Source organism: Chrysochloris asiatica, unplaced genomic scaffold (genome assembly GCF_000296735.1).
Source record: "Chrysochloris asiatica unplaced genomic scaffold, ChrAsi1.0 scaffold00112, whole genome shotgun sequence".
Taxonomy (NCBI): Eukaryota; Metazoa; Chordata; class Mammalia; order Afrosoricida; family Chrysochloridae; genus Chrysochloris; species Chrysochloris asiatica.
In genome coordinates this window covers 5,173,276-5,195,986 of record NW_006408630.1, presented here as the reverse complement: position 1 = coordinate 5,195,986, position 22,711 = coordinate 5,173,276, and the positions used below count along the sequence as shown (strand labels likewise).

At 38.0% G+C, this 22,711-nt stretch overlaps 1 protein-coding gene and 1 pseudogene across 1 annotated transcript in view; one reads left to right on the top strand and one right to left on the bottom strand.

The window, feature by feature from the left end:
* PDGFC (platelet derived growth factor C) overlaps nucleotides 1–22,711 on the top strand; it is a 355,850-nt gene that overhangs the window by 313,295 nt on the left and 19,844 nt on the right. The gene's annotated exons all lie outside the window — the stretch shown is intronic.
* Nucleotides 16,510–16,986, bottom strand: LOC102831635 (annotated as a pseudogene).

Genomic DNA, 22,711 nt, shown 5'->3' with positions numbered 1-22,711 from the left:
GAACATTAGCTTTACATTCATCCTATTTTATTTTGTTTCATTGCAATGATTACAATTCTCTGCATGCATCATCAAACAGCCAAAGGGTACACTGCAAAAGTCTGCCCCCTGGCTGTCAACACACAGACCCTCTCCCACCGAGTCCAGAGTCCCCAGCCACTCCATCTCTCCACGTCATTGTATCTGCCACCATCTTTGGTGTCACTTCTTCTCTGGATAGGGTCCACTCTGCTTTTCTCCCTTGATGGTCCCAGGGTCCTCCACTCCTGGACTGCAAAATCAGCCACTGCCCTCCTTTTGCTACAAAATGTCTACCTTTATATTTGCAACACTCACAGTCAGTCGTGATATCAATTATTCACTATTGAACCACAAGAGTCGTATCCCCATCACCTTTCATCAGCCCTGTTCAGATAGGTTGGAACCATTCAGTGGAGAGTCTGCCTTCCCCAATACCCTTTGAAAGTAGGCTCCCTCTCAAAAGCTTGTAAGCCAGTCACTTCGGGCCTTTGTTTTCCCCCCACCCTCCACTTTGCGTAGTCAATGTCTAAGTTGCCCATCCCTGTCAATCCTGTGTACCAAGGATGTAGGAATGACCATCGCTATAATGATTTGTTCCCTCTTTTGAGCTAGTATATCCACAAGCATAGGTCAAGTTCATCAAATTGTAGCGGATTACTCTTTTTTTCTTCTTCTTTCTTCCTCTAGTCAAGTGCTGGTCATCCAGCTATTGAAGCCAGGTCAAATGGTTATCTGCAAGAATGGGTGTTCTTGTGCATCTCCCTCACTTCATATCATCGGACCCTTCACTCTCCGATCTAGTCCTCTGTGACTATGTCCAGGAGTTGCTAGGTCCTACCATATTTCTGACCAACCACATCTCAACCCAAGTTGACAGGAGTCTGTTGAATGTGGTTGGATTTACTCACAACTTCATTGCTGTTTTTCCCCAGCTCCCCTTATCAGTGACCAATGTGGTCACCAGCCAGACCCCATGCCTGTTCATGTATTCCCCTTGAGTTTTAGTTTTACCTGAGGGGACCTGACCATTTGCCTTGATGGCTCCCAGGCGAATGACTTGCTTGTCCTTATAGTAGTCAATCAGACTGTTGTTACTGTTTTTGATTTTTCCTGCTAGTCTTTCTTTCAAGAAGTATCTTCTGTTTCTTCTAGCTGTTCCAGGCTTGTCCTTTCAGTGGAAATTTCCCACCTCAAAATGTTCTGGATGAGGATCAGGAATTCCACCTCTCCATAGGATTTTTAATGACTGATCTTTTTTGTACATAAATCACCAGGCCTTTCTTTCAAGGCATGAGTGGTTGGACTCAACTTCAGTCTTTGAGTTAGCAGCCGAAGACATCAACTGTTTACACCACCCAGGAGCTCCTCTAGATCATAGGTCTTTCCCTGGTCTCTGCCTCTCTCTCTCTGTCTACTCCATCGCAGTCCCCCTTTGTTGCTTCTACCTCCTCTACCTGACTTAAAATAATGGAGCATCTGTAGGCTCAGCACGTAAAAAACAAATCAAGACCACTTTAATGCAGACTTAGAAACCTTGGTATTCATCCCTAATCTACTCCCACTCTCTTGGAGATCTCACTCAATGTCATGACCATCCATAAGCAATTGGCTCATAAACCTTTATAGCCAACCCATGCATATAACCTAAGATTCTTTTGCATATCTAATTGCTTCCCCATCTTGCCTATGTAAATTATTGCAACAACCTTCAAAGTGGCCTTTCTGCTTCCACTCTTGCTTCCTTCAGTCAGTTTTCAATGCAGCAGTCAGTTGTTGTTGTTGGTGGTGGTAACTGCTGTTGAATCTGTTCCAACTCATAGCAACTTGTATAGGGTTTCCAAGGAGTGGCTGGTAAGCTTGAACCCCCTACCTAGCAGTTCAAACTGACTTTTCAGTTCAGCGTATTATCCTGCCCCACCACAGCAGTCAGTACTATTTCGTTAAAAGGAAAATACACCTGTTGTGGACAGGTTTCAGACTAAGACAGACTAGGGAGAAGGAGAGGGAGACTACCTCTGAATGTTTAGCCACTTACAACCTTATGAATCGCAGCATAACGCTGTCAGACATGGTGGGGGAAGATGAGCACCTCAGGTTGGAACATATACAAAACATGGATCAACACAGTGACAGCAACAATGGGCTCAAACATACCAAGTGTTAGGATGGCATATGACCAGGTAGTGGTTTGTTTTGTTGTGCACAGGGTCACATTGGAACAAGAAGGATAGATACAACAATGTAAAACATATGTCTCTGACTTTATGGACTGCATAATCTACTGGGAAGAACATATCATTGATAAATGAAACGAGTAAGACATTCAGAATGCTAAAATTTAAAGGAGGTGAAGATGAAAGTCATATGGGTATCTGGAGGAAGATTATTCCAGTTATGGGAAAAACAGGACAAATAATCTGAAGCAAGAGACATGTCTGTCTTAGTCTGAAACCTGACCACCATGGGTGACCCTATTGGTGTTTAAGATACCAGTAGATATAATTAACAGCATCACAGAAACACACAAGCCATCACAGTATGAAAAGCGGACAGATAAGCACCTAGAACAGTGTTGGACCCATACTGTATGTTCAGTTTATATTTCTTAAATAATTTAATGCATTTATATATCCTGAAAATGACCCTTGGATAGCTATGAGCTTGTTAATGTGGTTTTCCACCACTACTCTGTTAGTTTGTCTTGCTATGGTGGTTCACATGTTTTTGTGATGCTGAAAGCAATGCCACAAATATTTCAAATACTAGCAGCATTACCCATGGTGAACAGATTTCAGAGGAACTTCCAAGATGAAACAGACTAGGAAGAAAGTCCTGGTGATCTCCTTTGAAAACTAGCCATTGAAAGTCACACAAAAAAATATTGTCCAATATAGTCTCAGAGGATAAGCTTCTAGTTTATAAGACATTCAGAATACTTAGTAGCCAAAACATTGGGCTCAAACATATCGACAGTCTTGAAGATAATAGAGTTGGGTAGTGTTTTGTTCACTTTAACCTGAGACTGCCATGAGTAGGAGCCAACTTGTCAGCAACTAACACCAAGTATAGTTATGATGTATTTGCTTGTTTATATCTTGACATTTATTCATTTTACATAATGTCTCCCTCATGATATGGGAGACATCTGCTGAAACCAGGAAGGCTTTATTAAGGGTGAGATAGGAGTTAGGGAAATAAACATAATTCTAGAATATTAGATACATTGCGTGTCCTTTTGTAATGCTACTGCATACACACTGGACTGCTAACTGCAAGGTCTACAGTTCAAACCCATCACTTCACTTGTTCTGTGAAACCATACATAGTGCTGCTATGAGTCAGAACCAACTCCATGGCACTTAGGGTGTCTTTCTTATCTAGTGCTGTTATCACAGAAATTTTATTCTCTCAGTTTGGAGGCTAGAAGTCCAAATTCAGAGCACCAGCTGTGAAAGACAAAAAGCCCTTGTCCCCTTTCAGCATCTGTAGGCCTGGCATTCCTTGGAGAGCTCCTTGAATCTTGACATCAGTTTTTCCTGGATCTAGGAGCTTCACAGCACAGAAACCCCAGGTACAAAAGACACACTTCATTTGTGGCTCTCCTTTCTTGATGGTACTAGGTCCTACCTTCTCTGCTCACACTCACTCCTTTTATCTCTAATAAGATTAAACGTGTTGAATGCCACAACTATTTTTCATCAACACTATTTTTAGTAGTTGGTGTGTAAATTTGAATAAGAGTTGTTTTAACTGGTCATCCTTCTAGGCATATGGAGATTACCCTATCACAAACAAGATTTTGAAATATTCTTATTGATGATGGATGCAATGCCATTCCTCTTCAATTTGTCATTCCTGAAATAGTAAACCATGTTATTGTCATATTAAAAAATGGCTAATTCTAGTCCATTTCATCTTACTAATTCCTAGGCTATTGATGCTTATGCATTCCATTTCATTTTTGACAACAGCAAATTTTCCTAGATTAAATTTTGTATATTCCATGCTCCAATTATTGATAGATATTTCTCCTCATTTTGTGTTTTCCTGAAAGATTTACTCCATCCGCATCATCATAGTCATCTTAAAACCTTAAATTACCTACAAATTAAAAATCTCATTGTATGAATTATTTAAATGAAACATGTGTTAGACCTTTTAGATATGTTTCATCCAGGAGCAACATTCCTCTTCATCTGTGAAGCTGTCAAATCTAAAATACAAGCTATCAGTTTCCAAATTACAATGGTGGAACAAGAACACAGTAGACATTTCCATTATAAATGTGAGAGAGTTATGGGAAAAAAGTGATAATAGACCCCAAGCATGTTTACAACCATGCTTAACAAGTTACATTAGCTTTTAAGGCTTGGAAATAATGCTCTGTGTTTAGAGAAAATGTCTGGGCAAAAACTTTACACTTCAGATTCTGGGTGTTGGCCACACCCTCTGTGTTCTGTGTGGATGCCTCTTGGCTCTAGGTTTTACCTTCACCTTCCAGGTCCCATGGGTGGCAACTCTGTTCCTTTGGCTTTGGGTAGCCCCATTCTCCTAGTCCATCTGAGTTGTGACCCTACTACCATTACCCTGTTCTTCTTCCCCTTTGGCATGCAGCCCCACCCTCTTGGGTAGTGGCCCAGTTCCCCTGGTATACCTTAATGGCAGCTCCACATTCTACAGCCTAATTTGTGAGGATCCAACTTTTTTGAATCCTAGAAGGCTGTGTCCCTACCATTTGAGATCCAAGAGAGTCTGACTTCACCCTTTAAAACTGAGATGACTGTGCTAGCTTCCAGTGTTCCTTCCAGCAGTTCTGCTGGTCTCTGAACTGCTCCAGGATGAACATTTTCTTTTCTTGGAGAACAAGTAAGGAAGCTTCTTTGGCCTGTTTCCTGTCTGTAGAATTCCAAGGGCAGACAGTGTTCTTTTCTTTAGTTTTTTTTCTCTATTTCCTTCATTCCACGCTGATGAGTTTTCTTCTGTGGTCATTGATTAGATCCATCAGTCATAGGCTTAATTCCTTTACAAAAAGATTATGTAGCCATGTCTTTTATGAAAAATTTTAGGCCACATTCCTTAGTGTGTACAAGTATATTACAAATCTTGACGTTCTATTTGAATTTTGCACAGTTCACTCTTCAGTCCATCTCTTCCCGCTCACATTTAAATATAAATGGCAAGGATAAATCATGCTGCCCCTTTAAGATCTTGCTTTGAAATCTCATTAGCCAGATATCGAAGTTCATCTCTTGCAAGTTCTACCTTCCACAAACATTTTAACACATTCAGACAAGTTCTTTGCTCCTGCATAAAAAACATTACCCTTCCCCCATTTCCCAGTTATATGTTCATCGTTTCCTTTTAAAGCCTCACCAGAAACACATTTGAAGTCCACATTTCTAGCAGCATTCTGTTGTTGATACCATAGATATTCTCTAAGACAATAGGGACTTTCTCTGTGGCTCTTTACACATCCTTCTGAAACCTCATCAAATTGCCTTGGACATTTATGATTCTACCAAGACCCTCTTCAAAGTGATGTATGCTTTTACTATTGTTATGAAGTGCCGTCAAGTTGGTTTCGACCCATAACGACCCTGTAGAGGGTTTCCAAGGAGCAGGTGGTGAGCTTGAATCGCTGACCTTGTAGTTCAAATGGCTTTGGTGTCTGGCGCATTAACCTACAGCGCCACACCAGGACTCCATTAGGCACCTTAAAACTGTGTCCGTTTCAGCTCATTACCTCATTTCAAAACTGCTTCCACATTTTAGTTATCTGTTAAAGTAGCACCCCATTCCGCTGATACCAAATTCTGTCTTAGTTATCTAGTGCTGCTATAACAAGTACCACAAGTGGGTGATTTTAACAAACAGAAATTTATTGTCTGACAGTTTAGGAAGCTAACAGTTTGAATTCAGAGTACATGCTCTACAGAATGATTATCTCTCTGTCAACTCCAGACAAAAGTCCTCATGTCTTCATTCTCTGGTTCCTGGTTCCTTGGAACTCTCCGTGTGTCTTGGCATCTGTCTTACCCTATCTCTCTCTCTCTCTCTGCTCAATTGGTTAATCTCTTTTTATATTTTAAAAGAGATTAAGATACATGTTAAACTAATCCCACCTTATTGTTATAACAAAGAAAACCAATTCCCAAATGGGATTATAACTACAGGCATAAAAGTTAGTATTTGCAACAAGTATTTTGGTGGTGGTGTGCTGTGGAGTTGGTTATGACTCATAGTGACCCTGTATAGGGTTTCTAAGGCAATAAATCTTTACAGGAGCAGAAAGCCCACAGAACCACTGGTAGTTTCAAACTGCTAACCTTGAGGTTAGTAGCCCAACTTGTAACCACTATGCTACCACAGTTCCTTACAACACATATTTTAGGGAGAATTAATTAGAGATCATATGAAGAACAGATTTGATACATTAAACACAAAAGACCGAAGACCAGAAGATTTGTGGGTTAACATCAACAACATAATACAGGGAGAAAGCAAAAAGTCATTAAGAGGACAAGAAGGGAAAAGATGAAAATGGATGTCAGAAGAGACACTGAAACTTGCTCTCCAGCTTAGAGATGCTAAAGCAAATGGAAGAAATGAGGAGGTACAAGAATTGAACAGAAAATTTCAAAGGTCAGCTCAAGAAGACAAAGTCAAATATTATAACAAAATGTGTAAGGTATGGAATCAAAGTCAAAAGGGAAGAACAACTCAGCTTTTCTCAAGAAGGGGGAACTGAAGAAAAATTTCAAGCCTCATCTTTCATTATTAGAAGGATTCTCTGGGAAAATTATTGAATGATGCAGAAAGCATCAAAAGAAGATGGAAGGAATATACAGAGTCATTGTACCAAAAGGAAATGTTTGACATTCAACCGTTTGAAGAGGAAGTATATGATCAAGAGCCAATAATACTGAAGGAAGAAGTCCAAGGTGCATTGAAGGAATTGGCAAAGAACAAGGGACCAGGAATTAATGGAATAAAAAATTGAAATCTTTCAAGAAAGTGAGGCAGCACTGGAGGTACTTACTCGTCTGTACCAAGTTTGGAAGAAAACTATTTTGCCAACTGATTGGAAGAGATCCATATTTGTGCCCATTCCAAAGAGAGGTGACCCAATGGAATTTGAAAATCATTGGATAATATCTTTGATATCCCATGCAAATAAAGATTTACTAAAGGTAATACAGAAATGGCTGCAAGCATACATTGACAGAGAAATTCCAGAGGTTCAAGCTGGATTCAGAAGAGGCCATAGAATGAGGGCTATCATTGCTGATATCCAATAGATCTTAGCTGAAAGCAGAGAATACCAGGAAGATGTTTATGTGTGCTATATTGGTTACACAAACGCTTTTGATTGTGTAGATAATGACTAGCTATGGACAACATTGCAAAGTATGAGTATTCTGTAACGCTTCATTGTGCTCATGAGGAATCTGTACGTTGTCTAAGAGACAGTTCTTCAAACAGAACATGGGAACATTAAAGAGCTTAAAATTAAAAAAAAAAAAAAAAAAAAGAGCGTGCGACAGAGCTTTATTCTTTCACCATATTTATTCAACCTGTATGCTGAGCAAAAAGCTCAAGAAGCTGGGCTCTATGAAGAAAAACATAGCATCAGGATTAGAGGAAGACTCATTAACCACCTGCAATATGCAGATGATACAACCTTGCTTGCTGAAAGTGAAGAGGACTTAAAATACTTATTGAAAAATATCAAAGACCACAGCCTTCGGTATGGATTTCGTCTCAATGTAAAGAAAACAAAAATCCTCACCACTGGACCAATAAACAACATTCTTATCAATGGAGAAAAGACTGATATTGTCAAGGACTTCATTCTTCTTGGATCAACTATCAACACTCACGGAAGCAGCAGTCAAGAAATCAAAGGACGTATTGCATTAGGCAAATCTGCTGAACAAGACCTTTTTAAAGTGTTGAAGAGCAAAGATGTCAGCTTGAGGACTAAGTTGTGCCTTACCCGAGCCATGGACAGTGAAAAAGGAACACCATAGAAGAATTGATGCATTTGAGTTATTGCATTGGAGGAGAATATTGAAAGTGCCATTGGCTGCCAAAAGAACCAGCAGATCTTTGTTGGAAGAAGTGCAGCCAGAGTTCTCCTTGGAGGCCAGGATGGCCAAACTTCATCTCTCATACTTTGGACATACCAGTGGCTGAAGAAGGATATCATACTTGGTAAGGTAGAGGGTCAGAGAAAATGAGGAACTCATGCAGAGAGATGGATTGGTAAAGTGACAGCATCAACGGGCTCAAGCATGGCAACAATTGTGAGGTTGGCTTAGGACCAGGCATTGTTCTGGTCTTTTGTGCATAGAGTCGCTATGAATCACTACCAAATAGATGGCACCTAACAACAAGTTATTAGCCATATGATAGAGGGAGAAAGGTCATTACATACAAAGTGTATCAAATCTGCAAAAGGTTCGAATTTTACAGGCTTGCCTGTAGCTCTCTCCAGAGTCCCCTCTCCTCCCTTTATCCTCAATCAGTCTGGAATGTGTCCTCACATAGAATAAAAGTAGAAAGCCAAAATCATAAACTTGATTGTATCCCTCCTTTCTTAAAATATCATTTGACTCTTGCTGCTCTGTAATTAAGCCCAAACTCCCTAGCTTGGTACACAGAAGCTTCCTAATCATGCCCCAATTTATCTCTGAGGCTCTTCTCATCATATGCTTCCCCATCAATTTAAGTATTTCCTCCACACTCTTTTTTTCTCTTAACACAATGTATTTTTCCCAACCCAATCTCAGTTTCCTTAAATACCTGAACTGCATCTTCCTATGAATATGTATAACAAGGACTTAGTGGTTTTCTGAGCTCTATCTGTAGTTTTACCTCCTCATTATTGCCCTCCTCAGTTTTTCCAAGCAGAACTAAGCATTTTGCTTTTAGCCTCACTGTAGTCTTCACTTAAGGGATACAGATTTGCCCACCAGGAGAAGGAAATTCCACTCTGGCTGTGGTGTTCACCTTCGTTACCTTAGTGCAGCACATAACGGAATGTAATACAGTTGAATGGCTTAACTTTCCTTCTTCCTCCATTTACAAAGTCACATCTTGCTTTAGCCAACAGTTCTTTGTATACTTGGGATGATAGAAACATATTTCATAAAAAGTGCTTTATGCTCTTTTTATCATAGATTATATATATATATATATATATATATATATATATATATATATGCCTAAGGAGCTCTGGTAGCGTAGTGGTTACGAATCGGGCTGCGAACCTTAAGGTCAGCGGTTCGAAACTACCAGCCGCTCCGCGGGAGAAAGATGAGGCTTTCTACTCCTGTAAAGATTTACACCCTCGGAAACCCTGTACAGAGTCGCTATGGGTCGTAAGCGACTTGACGGCACTTAACAACAACATATATAGGCCTATATATATATATATATCCAGAACCCTGTGATACAATTTTTTAGTGTGGTGACTAACATGAAAAGCTATAAGTGAGGACATATAACTGTCAACATTTTTATTTTTTTGTGGTGTTCAGATCTGTGAATAAGCAATGAAAACTTTGTAGCTTAATAGAAATTTCACAGAAAGATTTAAAAATACCAAAGATGATAGAAGACGTGGTACTTGATAAAGTAAATATCATTCCTATCTTCCTTATGAAATTGAGCCCTGCATGCTGAGTAGGTAACATTCTTGAAGTTTGGTTTACTACAAACTTACACACTTTAATTAAAGTAACTGACTAGTGGAGCCTTGCATTCTGGGGGAGTTGTTGTTTCTTCATTTCATAGTAAAGATTTTCTAAGCAAGGAATATAAACTCAGAAAATCAAGAGATATGAGCTAAGGATTTTATCATGTACTCATGTCGTTTTTGAATTTCTCAGCAGAAAGTTATAAACAAACCTAGACTTGCATTTTCTGAACTTGTTGTTGTGAAATGCCTATCCCTCCTCCCCTCTGCCCCCACAGAACAGCTACTGAATATAAATCTCTCTTAGTGGGGAAAGTAGTTTGTTCAAGGATTTTCCCTGTGGGGCAGGACAAGCTCTGATCTGCCATGTTAGAGTTATAAGAATGTTGGGCGGGGCTATCACTGAACACTGACTAAACAGGTATTGTCACTCCATACAGCACAAACCAAGATAAAGCACAAATGACATTTTTTAAAAGTAATTGTTCATCCTAGAGGAAAAAGTGGTGCAATCTGGAGAGTAAAATATACAATAAAAATAATGTATGTGATCATTTCTAAGCAGGCTTAGTTGTGTATTAAAACTTTGTATTGTACTGTTAATCCTTAATGACAATTTTTTTAAAAGTAGGTGGTCCCTGCTTTGAACATTTATCCTCTCAGAAAACATACATAAAGTTTTTAGATCTGTTGGATAAGAAATGAAGAATTAAATTTAAGGAAACATTTGTTTTTCTGATTGGTCTGGCTGACTTATACTGAAGAGACAGCTTTATTTGCATCATCAGCGCTTTATAGGAGGGTAAGAGAGGCTCTTCTAGCCACTGTCTTTGAAAACTTCCACCAAACAACTTTTTCCTGATGGAGCTGGGAAAAAGAAGATACAGGAGTACAGTGATAGATTATACAATTAATTTATCAGTGACTATTGTAACACTAAGAAGCTCTGGTAGCGTAGTGGTTACAAATCGGGCTGCAAACCTTAATGTCAGCAGTTAGAAACTACCAGTTGTTCCGCAGGAGAAAGATGAGGCTTTCTGATCCCATAAAGATTTTATAGCCTCAGAAACCCTGTACAGGGTTGCTGTGAGTCAGAGCAGACTCCACGGCACATAACAACAACAACAATTGTGACACTGCAGGTTAATGAACTGGACTGCAAAGTCACTTTGAACCACAGGGTAGGTGGTTGAAGCTCACCAGCTGCTTCTTGAAAACTCTATACAGAATAAGGTTGTTGGTTCAAGCTCACCAGTTGCTCCTTGGAAACTCTATACAGAGTCACTATAAACTAGAACTGACTTGACGGCACTTGACAACAACAGCATTGTAAGATAAGCACTGGATTGCTATTGATAAGGTCAGTGGTTCAAACCCACCAACTGCTCCATGAAAACCCTATCCAGAATCATTATGAGTCAGAATGAACTCCACGGCATTAAACAACAGCATTAATAGGGTTAATTGTGAAAACTTGGAACTCTAACATGATTATAAAATGAGCCATCTCAGAAGCAAGAATAGGGATCTCACTACCATCAAAGAAGAAAGAGCCAGGAGTGGAGTGCTTCGTTGGATCACCACAGAAGTGGAAGGGGAGCAGCAGCAGCAGTAGAACGTAGAGCCATAGCATGAGACAGAGTGGTGGGTTATTAAGCCCATGGAGCAAGCAAAGCTTACGGCCAGAGGGTTGCTTGCAGAGTTGGTTTCCTCTAGGCACCTAATTGGAGTAACTAGGTGTGCTGACCCACAAAGCTGCACCTGAATGTCTTATAATGCCATGGTGTGTCCTATGAGCATTTTTCAGCAGCCTTAAAAGAGCTTTGTAATATTGCCCCAGGTAGAGAGAGGCCTGCCTGTGGGCATGGCTGAAGAGAGGAAGAACTGTTCTCAGAGCAATTTTTAATCTTGCATTGTAATTTGTTAACTTCCCTAATAAACCCCATAACTGAATATGGTATCTGAGTTCTGAAGGGCCATGGCCATGAATTACCACACCCAAATGAGTAGAGAGTACTCATCAGGCTTTAATGATGGGTGCAGTTTTTGGCAGCGGGTGTCTTATGAGTAGATGGAAGATACTTCAAGGGAGAATGAATAATAGATTTAAGAAGGCATGGTAGGTTCACTGAGAGTTGTGAAATTTGTACCATCCTGTGTCATTAGGTTCCACAGAGAATAATCAGTGGAATTTGTAAAATATAAACCAGTTTTGAAAAGTTATATGTTTAAATATAGATGTATGTTAAGTGTAGTTGAGTTGGTTCTGACTCATAGTGACCCTTTATGGGGTTTCCAATAAGCAGCTGGTGGGTTTGAACTGCAGACCTTGTGGTTCACAGTCCAATTCTGAACCTACAGCATCACATGTATATTTCTAGAAAAATAAGCATTGTTAGTATATTTACGAATTGTGTTTATAATTTTAGATTAATATATATCAAGCTCAATTAACTCAGCCAACAAAAGCAAAAGCAAAAACAGGTAAACCAGTAAAAAGATGGTTGTTTGGATTATAAAGTCTATACGGTGGAGGTGGTAAAAAAAAAAGTCAGATCTTAGACTCACTCTGCAGGTAGAACCAAGAGAATTTGATGTAGTGTGTAAGAAAATCAGAGATGGTGAGCAAAACCGAATGACTCCATAAACTAAAATTGCCATTTGCTGTGACTTGTTAACAAGTGCCGGTTAGAAGTAGGAGTTTGGTGGTCATCAGCATATATGTGGTATGCAACACTATGAAACACTGTGAGTTCACTAAAGGGATGAATATAGACAGAAACTAGAAGAGACCGAAGTACTGAATCTTAGGATACTTGAATACATCAGAGAAGATCAGCAGAAGGCAGCAAATAGAGTATAGAAGGAGCCCCTATAGAGGTCAGAAGAAAACTGGAGGCCATGAATCAGGCTGAGAACCGCAAGGTCAGCAGTTCGAAACTACCAACTGTTCCAGGGGAGAAAGATGAGGCTTTCTGCTCCTGTAACGATTTACAGCTTTAGAAACCCTGTGCAGGGTTGCTATGAGTCGGAACCAACTCCACAGCACATAACCAACCACCATGGTGTGTTGAAAGCCTTGTGACACATGCCTCTGATAGATCAACTAGGAGAAAATGGACTTTTAACTCAGCCATGTGGAGATGATTGGTGCTGACTCATAGCAGGAAGCGACCGACCCTGTATAAGGTTTCAGAGGTTGTAAATCTTTATGGGAGTAGAAAGCCTCATCTTTCTCCTGCAGAACAGCTGGTAGTTTCAAACTGCTGACCTTGAGGTTAGCATCCCGACTCATAACCACTATGCTACCAGAGCTCCTGTGGAGATCATTAGTGGTCTTAATATTTTACATACACTTTCATTAGATATCTTATTTTTTCCTCAAAACAATCCCCTAGCGGCTTATTTTTATTTTAATGATTAAAAAATATTAGCTATGTCAGCTTTCTTAATTTTTCATTTTTAGTTCATAAAAATGTCACTACATGTTTTATTATAGTTAAATCTGTGTAACAAAATATTTGCTGTTTCAATGAATTTCATGTGTACAGTTCGGTGACATTAATTGTGTTTATTATGTCATTCAATCCCTCTAAGGGGTCTTTTTATTGCCATCCTTATTTTGCAAATGAGATAACTGAATTTCAGCTACTGGCTCACACTCTTTTTATACTGTCAAATTGTATGCAAAGAAAACTATTTCTGTATAATTGTGCCCCAAATAAAGTGTTCCATTCAAGTGCCATACCGAGTAAGAATGAGGCTTAGTTTCTTATCTGATTATTAATTTATTGAATCCATAATTGAAAATGTCTATGTAATATGAAGGGTTTCCAATAGTTCATGGAAAAAATGGAATTCAAACAAATGGAATTTTTCCATGAACTTTTTGAAGTCCCCTTGTATGCTATTTCGCAGCTAAATTACCGGAAAACATTCCATAATCCTTTTATGGCACTTGATCAAAAAACTATTATACTATAGTAGATATTTCTGTATGAAAGAGACTTTAGAGATTCTGAAACAAGGTAATCATTATTTAATGTTTTGCAGTGAAGGTGTGTTGTTCTTTTGATAGCTTTTACTTCACATTCTCTTTCCTTTTAAATTCCTTACTATTGGTCATTGTCTTGAATAGTATGACAAAAAGCAAGTAAACAAGCCCTCAGTGTAATAGATTAGGAACAATGTCACGTGGTGCATAGTTGTCAAACTTTTGTAGCTGCTAAATGGTGCTTCAATTTTTTATCCATTGGTCATATTTTGATTCATAGGAATAATTTTTAAATGTTAATTAGAAAAAAACAACAACAGGTGGCATCACAAAGAATGTGCTGACTTTGTTATTTAGTAGTCTCATAAAATTCTATTTTGGATTTAGATTAGTATTTGCAATCCATAATTTTGTCTAGGAAATTAGGAAGCTCCTGTATGTTGTTTGACTCACCAGCCAACAATTAGCTTTTTCCCTGGTAAAAGTTTGGCTTCTATCAAGAACTTCAAACCTAAGATGCTGGCACTAGCGTGGAATGAGTGGATTGCTTTTTTTTTTTTTCTTATTTTTAGCTGGACTGATTGTGGACCACAGATGCTGTTGGTGAGGAAAATTTGAGGGTAACAATGACTTAATTTTTAAATGGAGTCAGATTTTGGTAGCTCTCATGTTTCTTACTAATAGAAAAATCCAGCCAGTAATAGCTATTTAATTCATCAAGTTATTAAGAAGCTGTACTTATGAACATAAATATTACTTTTATTCAAGACAACAATTTCAACAGAAGCGATTATCTCTTCTTCCATATATGGACTCAGACAGAATACTGCTGCTTCTCAGCTTGTCTGAAACCAGGAAACTCCCTTGTCTTTAAAGGTCAGTTGTAAATTTCAGCCCTGAAGCTACTGCTTTTAAGTAGTGAATGTTGCAAGTTGTTCACTTTGCAAACTGGCCTGTCACTGGGATGGTTATATAGATGTGTCAAGTTTTATTCAATTGCCATGCTCTTTTAATAAGAACCCCTCAATATAAAGACTTTATATGACTACAACTGGCCACCTTCCCTGAGATTTCTCACTTAAGTATATAATCTGCATTACCTACACAGTATTAAAACATCTGTTCTTGAGTGGAAATTCAAGCATTTGCTTTGCTTTTCTGGTTTAAAAGTAATTTTAAAACATAACTCAGATAACTTTTTGGATGAGTTCAGATTAGAACGGGGGAAAAGGCAAAGAAGCATGTTTAAATGAATTGTTCCAGAGCATTCATGTGTTTTTGCAGAGCATCCAGTCAATTGTTCCTGGCAGGCATTTTTGTCTGCATGCCCTGTCTGCTTCTTAAAGTCAGATCTATATACAATATAGCAACTTGATATGCTAGAAATTAGATTGGTAGACATCTTTAAGAAGGGATGTTACAAAAAGACAATGTTTTTATTTATTTATTTTTAATTCTTGGACAACTCTTGAATAATTTCTGATTGTTGTTTTGGTTTTGAACTACAACACTAAAACCTAATCTGCATTCCTAGCCCTTTTGTTAGGTATGAATGAGGTTAAAGGCTCCTTATCAGTTTGAAATGTACTGTGTGCATTTGGCTAAGAAAGCTGCAACATAAATCTTTGTGGGCCTTAACAGTTTTGCAGCAGTTGCTATGCTACTCAAGGTAAACATTTGTATGTGTGTATTTATCCCCAGGAAGATTCATTGTCTAAGTGTTGTATTTTTAAATCACACTTGCCAAAAATGTCCTAATAAAAATATAAACTATGTCCCTTTTTTTGTTGTTGTTATTGAGTGCCCTTGAATCCCTTGTGACTCATCGTGACCCTGTTTGGAGTTTCCAAGGAACACCTAGTAGGTTTGAACAACCAACCTTGCAGTTAGCAGTCAGGGGCTTATCCCACACCATGGTTCCTTAAATATAAGTAGTTACTTAATGTTAAATAATAAGCAGTTCAGATGGTACTATCTCAAAAAACAAAATACACTTTTATTTTCCTGTAAAAGGAAAATATAATAACTGCCTAAAACATTGAAAATATTCATAAGAAAATACAAAACACTATAAAGTGTTGATTTTCAAAGGTAAAACTGAAGAAGTGAATGAGGAAACTTCTTTTGCAACCAGACTTACTGCTTTGAGTTTGTAACATGGATGCATATGGTCATTGCTTGTCTGAAACCATGGGTTCCTAGTTACTTCTCAGTAGGGGTAGTAGTTATGTGCCACTGTGTAGGGTTTCTGAAGCTATCCATCTTTATGTGAGCAGAGAGCCTCTTCTTTCTCTCAAGGAGTGGCTGGTAGATCCCAACTGCTGACCTTTTAGTTATCAGTCCAGCTCATAATCTACTATGCCACCAGGTCAACTTCTCAATAGTAAGAAGTAGAAAAATGTTTTTCAGTTACTCTTTTGTTTTGTTTTTTCCACCAAAGGAGCTTTTATTGATGGGTTGTCTTAAGAACCAAAAAGACTATGTCCCTACTTTCCGTTAGCCCTATCCCTCTAGGGTCTAACACTGTTCCACTTGGGGAGGGGCTCTAAATTGCCTCTTAGTTTTCCAAGGCCCATTTTTCCTTTCTGTGTGCAGCTTACCTTAGAAGCTCAGTAGCAATATTCTTTGTTTTGTTTTGTGATTTTCTCCAGCAATGCTTGCTGTAACTTCTTAGTAAAAACTAAGAATGGCGTGAGAAAGGGGAAGCAATTGGATGAGTAAGAAAGCTGGCCCTCAGGAAACAGAATCCTAGCCTAGCAAAGATCCCTCTATCCTGCTTCAGTGACTTGATGCTTCATTGGTTGCATTTCTCTTTATGCTGGAGCACACCCTTCTGAACCAGATCTAGGATTTCTACTGTGAGCTGTGGATCAAACCCCAGAACCAGGAGATGAGCTAGTCCAAATTTAGGCACATTCCTGGACCACAAAGACTTTAAGTGATCAGTCAGGCATATTTTGCCACTACTGTGCATCTTTGCTGTCTTTCCATGTAGTTCAGGGACTGCAATTTCTAGCTTAGTAGTGAGATATGTGATAGGAATCTCAAACTCATATTTGAGGAGGTCATGGATGTACCACCATTTTCCAAACCACCAAGCTCCATCTTTGTTGGATTCCAATCATTGTCCGCATGCTTGTTGTTCCCCACATACTGGATAAGGGACTGACTTTCTTCCTTGTGACACTGCACCCACATAATCTTGGGGCCTAGCATTAGTCTTCAGTACCGGGATCTCTGATACCCCACGTCGGATGGCCCCAGCAACCATCTTGGACCAGGGTGCAAGAGCTCAGTTACTACAAAATGTATTAAAACTTTTTGTGATTCACACTCATAAGGATTTGTGTCATACTTATTTGGTTACTTGTGTGATTCATCACAACAAATTCTCAGTTTGGTTTTGCATTTAGCAAGAGAAAATTCTCTTCTATGATTACAGACTACTTGGCTTGTTAACGATAAGCTTCCCATGGACAAGCATCTGGATCTGTTTTTTCAATAAGCTTCTTAATGTTTATTAAATGATTTAATTGATATACTATTAATGTTTGTTAGCTACTATATTTACTATAGGTCATGAGTTGAAAATTTACTGATAACATAGGCTTCAGGACTTTAAAAATATATATATTATCTAAATATAAATCCATTTTTCCTTCTCATTTTTTAGGACCACACAGATGCATTCACAAAATAGTTACAACTTTAAGGGATATGTGGAGTCTTAAAAATCAGGGTAAACTTGTTTGCACTAATAGGACAAAAACATACCAACATAGAATTATATTAATTGTATGATATATTTTTCCCAAAACTGACTAGTAAGCTAAATCAAAAGGGAAGCCCCAAAACAAAAACAAAAACACAGCTCTCTCAACTCCACCCCAGAATTATTAAATGTTGTTCTACAGCTTAAAGTTCTCCAGATAATTCCCTTGAAGCTGGTATTGGACCTTCTCGTAATCTTAAAATGATATGTTGCTGTGTGCATCTACTAGACTCCAACTTACAGTGACAGAGTAGAACTGTCCCCAAAGGATAGCTTAGCCTGTGATCTCTGTAGCAACAGACCAGCCAGGTCATTTCTCCCATGGAGCTGCTGGTGGCTTGTAACCGCTGACCCTATCGGTTAGCAACTGAGATTCTAACTATTGCATCACCAGGGCGCCTGGAAAATGACATCATTCTTAAATGCAAAAGCTAAAGAGAAACTTAATCATGATTTCAGAGGAGGAAGCTGAGGACCGAGAGAGGTTAAAGTATTTTTCCAAATTGTATTGCTTAGGTATGAGCAGCACCAGAATTAAGATTCCAGGTGACCTGACACCTGACCCTTTTCCTCTCTCATGCCATACCACCACTTGGAGTGCATTCACCACAGAATTTTAAAGACGTTTTGTATAGGATCCATATAGCACAGAGAGCTGACACTTGAAAAATGCCTTGTTTGACAAGACACTTTGTTGCATAAAATTTTCAGATCCCCTTTTCTACGCCACAAATTTATCCATCCAAAATAAAATACCTAAAACAGCCTGGGTGCACTGCTTGCTGCCCTGCAGGTGAAAACAGAAAAGATTTTCAGTGACTTACTAAAGTAAGTGTGTGATTTAACTGTTTACGTTATAGAACACCAAGAAACCCTGCACTCCATTACTGCCCTTTGGCATTCACTAAACACCTGGTATGGTAGGATAAGCACTGTACTGTGAACTACAGTGTTAGCAATTCAAACCTAACAGCTGTACCTTGGAAACCATAAACAAGGTCACTATGATTCGGAACCGACTTGATGCCACTTAACAACAACAAATAGTCTTAGGGCAACTCATACGATAGTAATAAATTTTTTTTTTTTCATGGGTGACAAAAAGAGTAGAGAATGAGAATGTGTAAATCCTGTTCAAGTCAGGGCACTTTTTGCATATTCTAACTAGTTTAACAGCCCAACCATAAGCATTTTTAAAGAACAAAGATACTGTTAGAATTTTCTAGACCCTGAGCTTGCCAGAAAAGGCTATTAACCTGATTTTGAAAGATAAAGTTTTGTTCAAGGAAAAATTAAAACTTAAAAGTTTTCAAAGTGAAAGGATTTTTTTTTTTTTTCCCTTCTAACTGTAGTCAATTTAGAGAAGCAGAACTTCAGAAATATGAACAACTTGGTTGTTTCTACATCCAGTGGGTGGAGTGACAGCTATGAGAAGGCCTTAAATAGAAGTACTGCTTCCTCTGTTGTGTTCAGGATTTAGGTTCTTGAATTTCAGGGAAAGTGTGTCATCTCCTTTCCATCCCCCTGTTTTTGGGAATGGCTACTGTTGTTTAGTGTGTGTGTCTGAGAGAGGAGGGTTAATGTTATTGTCTTTTACATTTTATCTTAATTTAAATATTTAAAAGCTTGAAGGTTTATAACACTAGCCAATATAAACATACCATAACATATGCTAGTATGTTTCCCTCTGTGGTCATTAATTGAAGGAATCACAGTATTCTTTACTTCTTTGGACCCACCTTGTGTATATTTTGTCTGCCCATGTTATTACAGAATTATTTTTGTTTTCTTTTCTTTTTCGTTTTGTATTAACATTTTGAACATTAGCTCAGCAATTTTCATTTCAGTAGGAATTTCTCACTGCTTCAGAAGGAATAAATTATCCAGATGACTCAGGAGCAAAATAATAAGCCATCTTCTCTTAGTTTATGGTCTAATTTAAAATAGACTAAATACATACATCTGCACTATGGCACTTTAATTAGTGTGTATTGTGGGTTAATGAGCTGGACTATAAGGCTGGTTTGAACCACAAGGTCACCAGCCACTCCTTGGAAACCCTATACAGGGTCGCTATGAATCGGAAAGGACTCAATGGCACTTAACAACAACACCAATTATATATATAGGAGTTTTGGTAGTGTATTGGTTACGAATTGGGCTGTTATCCTCAAGGTCAGCAGTTTGACACTACCAGTCATTCCTTGGTAGAAAGCTGAGGCTTTCTGCTCCAGTCATACATCCTTGGAAATTCTATGCAGGGTTACTATGCATTGGAACCGATGCCACCGCCACTACCATTTATATATGTATATAATGCATTGTTAATCAATTAAATATGTATGTATTTAAATATGTATATAATATATTGTTAATCAATTAACTGATTTAATTGTTATAATATTAATGTTCATTAGCTACTGTATTTACTATAGCCCATGAGTTAAAAATTTAATGATAACAACATAGGCTTCAGGACTTTAAAAAAAATATTATCTAAATATAAATCCATTTTTCCTTCTGATTTTTTAGGACCACACAGATCCATTCACAAACTAGTTACAACTTTAAAGGATATGTGGAGTCTTAAAAATCAGGGTAAACTTGTTTACACTATAGGACAAAAACATACCAACATAAAATTATATTAATTGTACAATATAGTTATGTTTCCCAAAACTGACTAGTAAGTTAAATCAAAAGCATTGTTGTTGTTCACTGTCAACGAGTTGGTTTCAACCCATAGCGACCTTGTATAGGGTTTCCAAGGAGACGCTGGTGAGCTTGAACCACCAACCTTACAGTTTAAGCAGACCTTGCAGCCAGTGCATTAACCCACAGAGCCATGCTAGGAGTCCATATAATAAAAAGTACTTGGGAAAATGGAATAAACAGACAATGGGATGTTTCCTTGAGCTTTTGAAACCCTCATGTATTATACATATTTTCTTTCAGCAGTTTATTGTCTTTATGCAGATTATGGAGCTTTTCATTTGTTTATCTTATTGTAGTTCTGTTGTTGTTGTTGTTAAGTGCTCTGACTCATAGCAACATAAGGTTTCTGAGACTGTACATTTTTGCTGGTGCAGAAATCCTCATCTTTTGCCTATGGATTTGAATGGCTGACCTTGGGATTAGTAGCCCAATGTTGTAATTGTAATACTTCATTACTTAACAAATATTACCGTTTAATTTTCAGGTTATGAATATGGAGATTTGACATATTTTTAATTTGCAAGAAAACGCAAATTTCATGTGATAATTTTAATCAATATTTGTCACTTTGATTAATTTCAAAATGAAAACTTGTAAGGTGGTGGTGTTAGTGGCATCAAGTTGATTCCAACTCATACTGACCCTGTATAGGATTTCCAATGAACAACTGGTGAGTTTGTAATACAGTGCTGATCTAGCTATTCATTTATTTATATGTATAATATTATTCATCATCAGTACTCTGTATCATGGTAATCTGTGTTTCATGGACTATTAAAATACTATGAGTAGTAAATAGAAAGTTATTAGATTTGGTTTCTATGTTCCAAAGTTGAGCAGTGTAATTGGTACCATAAAATCATCTTTAAAATCATTGGAAAACATTCTAGTTAAAATATTTCAGACATACCCTTGACATTATTAGAATTGTTCTTTTTAAGTTTTGTGGAGTCATATGGGGTTTCTGTGGTTGTAAATCTTTGCAGAAGCAAAAAACTTCATCTTTCTTCCTTGGAACAGTTGGTGGACTCAAACTGCTGATCTTATGGTTCACAGTCCAGTGCTTATCCTAACAATGAAATCAGTATGATCCAAGGCTGCACACCCTGTTCTTTAAAAATGGTACTAGTGGGCAAAGGAAGCCCCAGCAAGGCCTGTGCTCACCGGAGGGAAGTGTTCCATTTGTTTAATTTCCATAACAACTTCTCTTTGTCATGCAATGTGTCCATGGGACTCAAAAGGTACATCTTTCCCAAACCGATACAACATACCTGTTGTGGCACTGTTTTTCATAAAGTTTGTATGGATAATCTAGGTTTCAAAATGGACTGTTATAAATGGTTAAGTTTTCACCTAAGGGAGAGAGCCTGCCTATGGGGGAGGAGGCGCAACATTAAAATTGTAGAGGAGCAAGGTTTGAGGTGAGTGTGACAAGTGCAGGAATTGATTAGTAGACTAGATTGATAGGAGCAAAATAGGTGTATCTTTGATGAGTAGAGGATTAGATGAGAAAGGAGAACAAGAACAATAGATTGTGAAGGCCCCAAATGTTGGGTTCAGAACTTGTATTTTATTCTCGAGATGAGAAATCACTACAGTCATTTGCCCAAATCCATTATATGATTAATGATATTTTAGGTAGATTAATCTGAGGGTGTGCACCATAGAAAAAGAGGAAGAAGGAAGGATTGAAAATAAGGAGACAAAATTGACAGTTACTACATGTAGCACTGTGAGTTAATGCACTGGACTGCAAAGTCAGTTTGAGCTGCAAGGTTGGTGATTCCAGTTTACCAACTGCTCCTGGGAAACCTTATACAGGGCTGCTATGGGTGAATCAACTCAACAACACTTAACAACAACATACAGTGCATGACTTTTAGCATCTAGCCCAGGATCTAGGTAATGAGGATGAAAAAAAAAAGATCCAATGTGATAGAATTTATATTAAATTTTATTTTCTCCTTGCTTTCCAAAAGTAATCCATATATATTATAGAAGATGTTGAAAATATACATAGGACTAAGGAAGAAAATTTAGTCCTGGTGTGGCACTGTGGGATAAAGCACTGCACTGTAAAGTTGGTTTGAACCACAAGGTCGGTGGTTCAAACTCACCAGCCACTCCTTGGAAACCCTATGCAGGGTCGCTGTAAACCAGAGCTGACCTGACAACATTCTGCTTTAAACCAATAATAAACACCTTTGACATTTTAGCTGTTTGGCTTTTTGTTTTGTTTTAATTTATGCATGTTCAAACCATGGTTTACATAAAAGCTATATTTATGTATCTTGACTTCTGTCACTTACTATTGTAAGCATTTCTTTTGTAATTAAGAGTACCCAAAGAACTTAATTTACAATGGCTGTTTTTTTACTTTATGAGTACAGTATAATTAATTACTTTAATATTTTAACTTTTTATTATTTTCTGCTTTCTGTTATTATAAAATAACTGCTATAATGAACACCAGCCATGTTTTATGCCATGCTCTTCCACTCCTTCCATA